Raw genomic sequence first — 11889 nt, forward strand, 5'->3', positions numbered from 1 at the left:
TAAGCACTTCTTTGTGTTTTAGTGTAATTTTTGTAAAAAAGTAGTCAAAAACTCAAATACTTTATTTGTATTCTTTATTTATATAGAGAAATCTACTTTTATGTATTCAGAATACTGAAATCTTCATTTAAACCTCGAAAGTGAGTCAAAGTCAGCCGAAATTACGGTATGTAAAGAGAAGCTTCGCTCCACCTCTACTGAGGTAATAGGGTAATGTCAAAATGGCCTCAAAAAATGTATGACACATTCTGAATAATTTTGAAGACTTAATTATTTTCTAATACCTGCTTCGGCTTCCCCAAAACTTTTGTACCAATGTCACTTTTACTTTTTGGCATTCTTTTCAAAAATTTTAAATTAGCTCCACAGAATCAACTAGTTGCGATTTATTTTCTAGTAACGTAATTGATTCCAGGATAAAAATATAATTTGTTTTAATAAATATCAGACTTTTATGCACCTTCTTATTATCAAAAACTGCTTTTAATGATATAATAGCCTGTGAAGAGTCAGATATGTCGTTTATTACATCCTTTATTCTATCATAATTTTTAGTGTAAAAAATAGCTGCACTTAGCCAAGTCCCCATCGAGTTATTACAGATTGGGGAGATAGCGGTACGTCGCGAAGTCTCTCTTTGTATAATTAAACTCGCAAAGGAGCCTTAAGGAACACCTTCTTTAACACTTTTGGCTCTGATAATCTCTGCAACTCTGTTAACTCCATGAGCTAAACAATTAATGTGAAAAAGATTTTGATAAAATATTTTTAAATTTTGCCCCAACTTAACCATATATGGTGCAGCATCCGATAAGAAAATGACAAATTTATTTATAACAAGAAGTTTGTCAAAGTGTCTTGAATGCATCATGTAACGGTCAAATTATTGGCTTATTCAAGTTGTTTAGAAGATACTAGAAATGAGTTTTCTGGACCAGGTTCCTCTAGTGCGACAATTATCAAATGAACAATATATCTTTATGAATGAACAGGCGACTGTAGGTTCGTCCACAATAACATAAAAGTAATTGATTTACAACACTTGATTTAATCGACGTGGATTCATCCGGGATAATAAACTTGCAATATTTTTCCAAAAACGATCTTAGATTAACGTTATTAACGTTTAATGTTTAATTAACGTTTAATGGAATGTTAGAAGCAACCATTGCCTTGCACAGATCTTCATTAAATTTTGTTTTATCGTTGCTTAATGAGCCTGAATTAAAACAGTTTTTCTATGATTGTTGGCTTTTTTCTCCATTTCTAATTTTTTTCTATATTTGCAGTATGTTTGGCTGTTTTGACATGCTGATGCACGTGAAATTTTGTATCGACGTTAATCTGAAGCAAGGAGAAATTAAATAAATATTTAGAGTGATGTATGTTTTATAAATACGCGAATTAGGAATAAATGAAATGCAAACTTTTGTTTCAATAAAAGTTACTTACAATTTTTAAACATGCCGTGCCGAACACATTTTCACCTTCCATTTGAAGTTCTGCATACGGTTTAATCCATAGCACAATAAATTTCACTTTGAGCATTTTCTTAACAATTTATTAAACACATTTACACTCAACTAAAAGTAACCCGAACATGTTAAGTTTTGGTGGGTGTACGATCGATGACAACGATTGTCATCGGCCACAATTCGTTCCGGAAGCTATAAGTCTATTCAAATTATAAATTAAAAAGTAAATAATAGTTCATTTTTTGATTATTTCTGGTTAATGCCAGGCCCCACATCCAAGTCGGTCAACTCAATTTGCGAAGATTAAGAATTATTAAGAGCTCAGGTAAATAGTATGTAGAAATAAATGGGCAGGTCCTGAGTAAAGTGACGAAAATATGTAAATATATGTATTTATCACTTAAATACGCAATTTTTTAAAAAAATCTATAAATATGTAATATAATATATGTAAAAATATGTAACTTAAATATAATCCGCTGCCTAGTTATACTATACTGATCTATATTATATACCATCAGACATTAACTTTTATTAGTTGTATATAATATGAAGTGTTTTAAAACAGAGTTTCCCAAACTTAACTAAACCGCGACCCCTTTTTGCTAACAAAATTGTTCGCGACCCCCAATTTCCCCCCACTCATTTATTCAATATTCTTTGACAGAAATAGCGTGCCTAATTTACAATTATCTGATGGTTTCTCAAATTTAATTTTAGTTTACTGTTTAAGTTTAAATCAAAAACAATTATTTTATTTTAATACAATTATTATAATGATTGCGATATGTCCCACTAGTAATTAGTAGTAGGTACTTCTGCCAGAGTAGCATTTACAATAAAAATAAATAATAAAAAGTCGACTGCACATTGTACACCGCGACATATTAGCTTGTGTCTACATCGCAAAACTCTTCCATGGTAATCGCGAAAGCGCTCGCTACTAGATGGCACTCTGGAACGTTCTCGTAGCCTCGTTTTGGCTTTATATAAGCGGCGATGCGCAACGAAACCTCAGTTCGAATCCAAACAGCCTATGGTGACGAACGCGGTGTTGAGTAATAAGTAAATATTTTACGACTTACGTATTTACGTCTACGATAAATTATAAATTATGGATAAGTTTTTAAAAATAAGTGCAGAACCATCTACGTCTGAAAGTGGCAGTAGCAGCAATAAAAAGAAAAACAGATTCTACATTGATGAATATCTTTAATATGGTTTTACCGTTATTTCCAATAAACCACAATGTGTTATTTGTGGACAAGTCTTGTCAAAAGAAAGCATGAAGCCATCAAAGTTACTTCGACATTTAAATAGCAAACATCCAGATAAAAAAGACAAGCCCGTAGAATTCTTTGAAATAAAGCTGAACGTCCTTCACAAACAGCAAGACAGTTTTCCCTTGGCAACCACTACTAATGAAAAAGCATTATTAGCAAGTTATAAAGTTGCTTATTGTGTTGCCAAAACTAGTAATCCGCACACAATTGCTGAAAATCTGATTTTTCCAGCAGCTGTTGAAATGGTACATATAATGTGTGGGGAAAGAGAGGCGAATCCACAGATATATCTAACTGTGTCCAATTCATTACGTTTGTAAGATATGATACAAATAATGGCATTCAAGAAGATATTTTATTTTGTTCCCCATTGGAGACCAATACCACTGGAAAATGTTTACTCGACACTTGTGAAACGTACAAGTAAATATGATATTGACTGGGGTAAATATATTGCTATATGCACAGATGGCGCTAAAGCTATGACAGGACATAAATTTGGTCTTGTCGTCAAATTACAAGAAATAATGCTTAATGCCAAATGGAGACATTGTTTTTTACATCGAGAAGCTCTTGCGTCCAAAGCTTTACCTCCCGAAATGGACTGTGTTATGAAAACCATCATTAAAGTTGTAAATTCCATTAAAGGAAAAGCTTTGCAGACCCGTATTTTTAGAAAAATTTGCGAAGACATGGGTGCTTTATTTGAAAATCTTCTCTATCACACTGAAGTAAGGTGGCGTTCAAGGGGCAACGTCTTAAAAAGAGAATTTCACTTAAGAGCAGAGCTTTTCCTGTATTTGAAAGATGAGAAGTCCCCATATGAAAATCAATTTTCCGATCCTATTTGGCTTCTAAAACTAGGTTTACTTGTTGATATTTTCGAGCAATTAAATATTTTGAACAGTAATTTACAAGGTCGCGACATTAATATAATTACAGCCACATATAAAATTAAGGCGTTTCTAAGAAAAATAGATTTATGGTCGACCTCACTTAGCAAAAAACAACTCGATTTATTCCAGTGCCTTCAGGAAATTATGGAAAATGTATCCAATTACAGTGCTACAAATTTTGAACAAGTTTTTGCTGACATGCATGTTACTTTGCTCAATTTAAAACAACAGCTCTGTGATTATTTCCCCGAAGAAATTTAAAACAGTTACGACAGTTGCAGATGGATACTAAATCCGTTTTTAGCCGATTCCTTTCAGCATGTTGAAATACCAATAAACATGAAAGAAAAACTTATTGAAATATCAAGTGATGGAATGTTGAAGCTCCAATTTTTTTTCCAGAACTCGGACCAATTTTGGACCGAAAAGATGCAGGAATACCCCCAGTTGGCGAGTGAAGCTGTAAAATGTTTGGTTTCATTTGTAACATCATATTTGTGTGAGGTAAGTTTCTCGTCTATGACTGCCATTAAAACAAGAGTTAGAAATCGACTCGTACTTGAAAATGATACAATCGTGTGTGTCTCAAATACACAGCCTAGATTTGAAAGATTAGTCTCACAGAAACAGGCGCATAGCTCTCATTAAGATTATAATATTTGACTTTGTTTTACTCTTTTATTTTTACGGACTTTAATATTTAGTTTTATATTTCGTCTGATAATTAGTTGTTAATTTCTATTTACGGCGTTGTTAATATAAAAATACATGATCTAACAAAGTGGTGCTTTTGTCTTATTTTGGAAATGTTCGGCAACCCCCTAGTACCTCATGGCGACCCCCCAGGGTGTCGCGACCCCCACTTTGGGAAACACTGTTTTAAAAGATGTGATTTTTACTCGAGAGCAAAATATTTTTATTTTTGACAGAATTATAATAGGTATCATTAGAATTAAAAATAATTTAAAATGTTCAACATTGTTTATTTACAATAAAAAACGATTTTTCAACATTTTCTCTGCAATAAAGTTAAAAGTATAAGTCTGTGCATTAGTTCAATACAATTTAATAATTATAAATTTAATGAAAGCATTCTAGGTAAACTTAAGTTTTAAAATCTACTGAGAATGTTAAACAATGTTAAAATTTAATTTAGTATACTGAGTATACGAAATTCATAAAATTTTCTATATTAATTTTTATCTTAATTTTAATATATTTTAATAGTAATTTATAATAATATACAGCCGTCGAGTTAAGCCAAATGTACACAAGTTACAGTTGTTGATTCATAAAATTGTTAGATGGTGGGCGAACAGCACATACATTAGTACTCAAGTTGCCATTAGACGTTCATAACAAACCAAACGCAATATGTAACATTAAAAAAGAAGTGTAATGATTGCAGTGATGCAAACGAGTTCAGTTATTATCTAGGATAAATATACCATGGCTCATAAAGATTCACTCAAGGCATTACATGGCGATGCTGTATTACTACCATCTGGTGACTTTCGCCAGATATTACCGGATATTTCCCTCTTTTTATATGTGGATGAGATTAATGCATGTTTAACACAAATGTTTTTATGGCGCAATGTCGAAACAGCTCGATTGAACATTAAGATAAGAGTAAAAGTGCAAACTGATTTATCCGCGCAAATATTTTCCAAGCATTTGCTAAATATTGGAAACGGTAAAATAAAACTGCATCCAAATACATAAGTCATCAAACTTCTAGATAATTTCTGCACTTTTGTTGAGACCAAACATGAATTAATAGTAAGTGTCTTTCCAGCTATACTTACTGAGTAATTACTTGAATCATATTTGGCTTATTGAGCACGCAATTTTGGTGGCAAAAAATGATTATATTGACGAAATTAAGTTTCAGATTCAACAGTTGTTTCGAGGTGATCTAAAATCTTTTAAATCAGCCGACAGTATTGTTAATAAAGACGAAGCCGTAAATTATCCAAAAGAGATTTTAATATCTCTGGATATACCGGAGATGCCATTACGGATTTCATGATATTTACACATTTACTTAACTCATTTAGTTAAATAAATTAGTCATATAATAACCAAGCCACAGCAAAGCGTGATCAGGTCAGCCAGTATGTATATATTTTTTAAACTCCGTCACTTGTTCTATTATTTGACCATTCAGCTCCAATTTACATCTTAGTAAATTTGCTGGTGTAATCATGCATTTTGTCTTTTTTGGGGAAATTAATATATTAAATTTTCTGGCGGTTACATTAAATTGGTGCAGCATACAGTGTAAATCATCTTCACTTTGAGAGAGTAGTATTGCGTCGTCTGCACAGCAGATTATTTTAAGTTGGTTTTTTTCCTTATGGTATCCTGTTTTAGTTCTTACTTTTTTTATTATTTCATCCATAATCACGTTGAACAATAGCGGACTCAGGGAATCTCCTTGTCTTATCCCATTGCCAGCTTCAATAGGGTTGGTTAGTTCTTCTTCTACTTTCACTTTTATTGTGTTGTTTTGTAGATATTTTCAATCGTTTTGATTATTCTTTGCGTACAGTAAGTGGATAACGTCTTTTAATTTGACCCGGTCAAATGTCTTCTTACGGTCCACGAAACATAGACAAGCCGGTTTGTTGTATTCTAATGATTTCTCTTGCACTTGCCCCATTGTAAATATAACGTCGGTGCATGATCTTCCCGACCTAAAACCTTGTTGTTCTTCTGCTACTGTTATATTTTTATTCAGTTTATTGTTATCACTTTGGTTGTTAATTTTAGTGTTGTGTATAATAAATTAATTTCTCTGTTTTTTCCGGGTCCGATTATATATAAATATAAATAATAAAAAATGCAAATGCTTGGCGGAATACAAAAAGCAAGTCTGTACTAGTCTAACCGTCCTGCTGCGGCATGCATATTATCTATACACAGGCGTTAGTGTTACATATTTTTATCAGGCGCCGCGTGTATAGATTACATTCACACGTTGAATTGTCCTAATCGTAATGAATATTGATTTTTTTACTATTAACATGTTCCACAAATATATTCTTAATACATTTTTACGGCGTCATGGACCCAATCGCAAAATATCGTTCTGCGCTTAATGTGTTAATACCCACCAAATTTATTACAGCTATACCTTTTGCTTATAACAATGTAAAGTTAAAAAAATTTATTTTTAGAATGGTGTGTAGGTAAAAATAATTATTTTTTTATTAAGTTGGATTTTAATTTCTTGATAGTGTGGGCACGGGAATAATAATTGTTTTTGTAATACATAAAAGCAGCCTGACTGATTTATATATTTGTACTATGTGTTACAAAAGTTATTAACGTCAGCAGTATGAAATCAATCGTAATATTTCCTTTTCTAATTTTCGTCACTGTACAGATCCAGTGTGCACCGGATTTACCTAATTATTTTCCTGGTAAGTAACCTCTGTATATTTGGTTTTTGTTATTTCTGTATTGTGTAATCATAACACATTGTTACTATTTTTATTGGGAATAAATAGGAAATTTGGTATCATTTACAAACAAGAAATCTGTTGTCGTTTAAAATTAAAGAATATTTAAGAATGGACCGAATGGAACAGAACAACATAGAATAAGATCCTATAACATTCTTAAGAAATAATACGAGGAAAACAAAAGTACCATACATAAACCCAGACCAATCAAGATAAATAAACAATAGAAAATTTTAAATATAGTCCTGAAAGAAACAAATGGTAAAAAGAGAAAATGGAAAAAAAGCCAAATAAGCGGCGTTAATTATATTAAATAAAACTACTTGAGTCCCAAATTCATCGAAGTCAATAACATATCAAGGATACATAAGTTATGTTTTAGTATCATGGGATTTTTTCCTGGTATTTTCTTCATAATTTACTATCGGATCACGAACAGGAGAATTTTACTATCATCATGGCATGTGGTTGTCTTTTTAAAGGCAAATCATATGCTGTGATTTTTCTGACGGGACAAATAGTTTTTCCGCAGGCAAAACTATTTTTAAAATATAATTGCTTTATTATACAATTACAAAAAATCGAAAAAGATCAGACAATTTTCATATAAAGCTATAATGCTCCTTCCTTTAAGTTTACGAACAGACTGAAAAATATCTAGTTAAAAATGCAATGGTAATAAATAAAAATAATTTCTCCTTCCTCTCCCACCTGAATGGAATACATCCCAGCATTCAATTCACGATGGAAGTTGATTCTGAAGCGTCTTTGCCATTCCTTGATGTTCTTATTCAGAAAAATCCACCTCACAGTTTTTCCTATTCCGTGTACCGGAAACCCACTCATACAAACCGCTATCTCAATACGCAGTCACATCATCACCCCGCCCAACTTAATTCAGTCATCAACACTCTTATTTCCCGTTCCATAAGACTTAGCGACAATAATCACAGGTCATCCGAAATCAATTCAATAAGACAAACACTCCTACAAAACGGCTACCACAAAACCCAAATCAATAGAAGCATTCAAAAACTTCTAAACCCCATTCCATCCAAAAAAGAAACCTTGCCGCCGGATCAACCCAAAATCTTTCTACCTTTCATTAAAGGTGTCACTGACAAGATCAGTAGAACTCTTATCCCTCTTAATATCAAAACCATCCTCACCACTCACTCCAAATTATCCAATCTCGTCAGATCCGTAAAAGACCAAATCCCCAATGAAGACCATGGTGTCTACGAGATACCTTGTTCCAGTTGCCCACGTACATACGTAGGACAGACAAACCGACGAATCCATAACCGTATTAACGAACATTCTCTATCAGTCACACATTCCGATACCACTTCAGCCCTGGCCCAACATCATATTCAGACAGGCCACAAAATGGATTTCGAAAAAGCAAAAACCATCGCTCCCATCCGCTCATTAAAAGCGAGAATCATTCGTGAAGCTATCGAAATCGAAAAACGGCCTAACAGCTTGAACACGCGCGATGACGCGAAACGATTGCCGGCAACATGGCGACTCCTGCTTCATCGACCTCCCGCCCACACCGCTCAGGCCACGTCAGTTCAGACCACGTCAGCGCATACCGTTCCCGCGCATACAGCGAGTATAAAAGCAGCCACACAGGGTAAGACCGGTTGTCACTCGACACTGAGGAGTAGGCAGATTGAGACCTCAGTGCCGAGAGACAGTTCTTGCAATATAGAACACGATACTGGTACGTCTCGAGTGAGGGGAGTAGGCAGATTGAGACCCCGAACTCGAACCAAACCGTATCACTCTTGATAATGGCTCCAAAATGGGTGCCGAAACGTCGAGTTTTAAATTCTCAACGCGGTTCTCCCCGAGAACTCAGTAATTTTCATTTATCTGACCGCGGAAACTTATCCGAACATATATATATATATATATATATATATATATATATATATATATATATATATATATATATATATATATATATATATATATATTATGATAAAATGTAAAATAAGAATCTGTCTGTCTTAAGGCAATAAATTATATTTAATAGTCTCTTGACGTATGAGAGGCCGAATATAAACACGTGCGTTTGTTGACAGTTGGAAATTTACTGAACGAATGTACTTTAGCTATATTTTTTATAATACTTCGGCTAGATTTCTCCAGATATCATTAGGATTTAATTTCATATACTAGATAATTTTTATTTCAAAGTACCTTAATTTTTTATTCGAGTATAAGAGAACATAAATTTTAAAATATAATTACCCAGTTTAAATTGAAAGGGTTCAAATTAAAATAATATTTACGCTTAGCTAACTAGCCTACTAGGTACATACCACGATGAAGATAATAAGAGTATAACTTGTTTTAGGTATAGGAAATTGTGGTGAACACACAGAATTGCGTGAATGTGAACGGTGTTGTGATGAACCAACGTGCGAAATAAGGGAACCACCTTCATGTGGTTGTCCTAAAATATGTTTCAGGCGTTGTTTTTGTGAAGAAGGATATATAAGAGAGTCAAAAAATGGGAGCTGTATACCGACAGAAAGTTGTTGAAAACTATATATTAAATATTTACTGCAATTAAACTTTAAAACACATGTTAATTTGTTTCAATGATACCAGTTGGTTAAAATAAATTTTTATTTTTATCTTAAATCACCGATCAGAAAGTATGTTGTTGAATGACTAGTGACTTTGTCTTTGCAACACTACAAATACCAAGTATACGTTTGTTAAATTAAAACTCTTTTGTCAAGTTAGCCTTGGAAAGACTGAAATCACTCAACTGGCATTCTGCAATGTTAGTTATGTTTGTAGACGTCACAGTGATCAGTTCCTATTATTTGTGTTTGATTGCGATTTTATATATATAGTGACTTAAAAATACTAGAGAGGGATACTAGAGATTAGAAGATGGCAACACGTTGCCAGAAACCGAACAGAATGGTGACTAATCTTAGAGCCTTAGATCCACAAACGATTGCTGAGCCATAAATGATGATGATGATGACGTTAACAAGCACTGTGGGCGTTTGTTGTTAACAAGCAATCCAAATAAATTTCATGGTGTGGAAAAACAAACAGGAAGTTTTTCTTAACCACTAAGGATACTTGATAATAGTTATACAAATATTATACTGACGTCTTTTAGTAACTTTAAATACCTAAATGATAGCAGCCTACTAGATTCATATGAATTGTTTATTTGGCTTTTTGACTAATATTTTATTATCTTTAAAGGTTTTTCCCTAATGTTTAGCAGAACAGATTCGAAAATACCTGATTATTATAAAAAGTATATTTTAATAGACCCGACAATATTGCTGATTTAAAAGTTAGGATAATGATAGAAACTAACAAAATAACCTTCGAGGTCATACAAAATTTTGTACGAGAATTCCAAAATCGCCTCGGTGAAGAAGTGAATAATGGTGGTCAAGTTAAACATTTAATTTAATTGTAAAAATCAATTTTCTTAGTTATGATTGCACAAACTCAAAAAAGTTTATATTGCTAAACAGAGAACTAAAATCCCTTTTTAACAAGGTGCCACACGACCCCCTTTGTTATTTAAAATTTTTGAGGGGGTGCTTATAATTTAAAGGGGGTGCTAGAAGGAGATATTTTTATACGGTAAATTGTTAATTTAAAAATAAAAATCGACCTCTTTAAGGTTTCTTTCAGATAGTACATAATAACGCTAAAACTTAATTTATTCCATACATATGGACCGCATGGTATAAACTTTTCACGTCAAAGCGATATATATATATATATATATATATATATATATATATATATATATATATATATATATATATATATATATATATATATATATTGATATTGAATAGACGTGTTTATCGATAAAATCATTTTTTGCGACAATTAGAATATTTTAATTTCGTCTTGTTTAACAATATTTACATATTGTAGTTGAATGTAGTTAAGTTCTATAAGAGAAGCACTCACTCATAATTGTTTATTTAGGTGCTGGCTTAATTTTAATATGAAAATAAGTTATAGGTAAATTTATTAATTAATATAAATACTATGTGTGTATGCAATCAAATTACGGTACCTGTGATGTTGATGTATACTTCTTCTTCTTCCTCAGTGCACTGGGCTGGTTCGGGAACAAGATCTTCTCACAAGGTCACGTGTCAGGTTACACAAAATACTGGAGTGTTTAGCGCGCCGATTTATACAGGACTATCTCTAAACTAAGATTGCAATGCGTGTCGTCCAGTAGCTTGCTCCCTTAAGACTAGGGGGGGGGGACTGTACAGGTCCGTATTAATTTACGATGACAAGACATACACACACGTTAAGTAAAGAATTAAATATAAAAAATAAAATAATAAAAATTCTTAATAAAAACTGAGAATATATGTGGAGGGACGTAACATTCCCACCCACCAAAATGCATATTTGCATTTTTAGTCAATATAAGGCAAAGGGCATAGGTTAACCAAAGGTCGCCTAAGTTCACCTTTCGCGGTTTGTACGATAGCTACGCGAGCAATATCATCTTGACCAAAAATTAAAGTTTTAATTCGACCTTTTTGCCATTGTAAGGGAGGCTTGGTCTCATTACGTATTAGTACGAGTGTACCTATATTAGGATTACCCTCATTTTTATGCCACTTCGAGCGTTGATGAAGAGTATGTAAATATTATCTGCTCCATCTTTGCCAAAAGTCTGCATGTAATCGTTGCAGCAATTGCCAACGACTTAGTCTATTTAAATGAACATCACTGT

The sequence above is a fragment of the Diabrotica undecimpunctata genome, chromosome 1 (assembly GCF_040954645.1).
Source record: "Diabrotica undecimpunctata isolate CICGRU chromosome 1, icDiaUnde3, whole genome shotgun sequence".
Classification (NCBI taxonomy): Eukaryota; Metazoa; Arthropoda; class Insecta; order Coleoptera; family Chrysomelidae; genus Diabrotica; species Diabrotica undecimpunctata.